We start from the raw sequence: 660 nt of genomic DNA on the forward strand, positions 1-660 counted from the left end.
AGGGCAGAATCCTCCATATGATCCACACCTGTAACCGTCTGTGGAGCCTGGATACGCCCAGCAGGGATTATCTGACGCACAAAAACACACACAAAGAGTTTAACCTGGACAGGTTTCAAAAGGACATTAGAAACTGAGGATGAACTCTGCTGACATCATAATATGTCAGCAGACAACACAATAAATAATAATAATAATTTGCAAAAAGCCAGTTTCCACTCCATAACTATCCTTTTAGAGGAGTGGCTGTGTTCTGTCAGATGAGCATACCCGGTCAGACCAGCATACCCATAGTCAATACCCAAGTTTTTATCCCTTTAGTTTATCCTTTTAGTTTTGTATGAAAAATAGACTTTAAACTACTTCAACAGGTTTGTATCCTTTTAGTCGTGTACAAAAAACGATTTAATTTCTTATTTTTTGGCAAGGGCGTAGGGTTGACTCAACCTTGGTAGGGACACTATTGGTCTGATGTCATTGGTCCTACTCATTATGCATGCTCCTATGTTTTTTATGCTTGACATGAGCATCAGGGTACATTTCGTTTAAAGAGAAAATGTTGGGATCTGGAGGTCTGTCCACTTTCTCAACCAGAGGGCGTACGAGATCTCCTGGAGCCGGAGCTGATTGCTACCACCTGTCGCTCATCTGCTCATCAGG

The sequence above is a fragment of the Cyprinodon variegatus genome, unplaced genomic scaffold, assembly GCF_000732505.1.
Source record: "Cyprinodon variegatus isolate N-32 unplaced genomic scaffold, C_variegatus-1.0 Scaffold453, whole genome shotgun sequence".
NCBI lineage: Eukaryota > Metazoa > Chordata > Actinopteri > Cyprinodontiformes > Cyprinodontidae > Cyprinodon > Cyprinodon variegatus.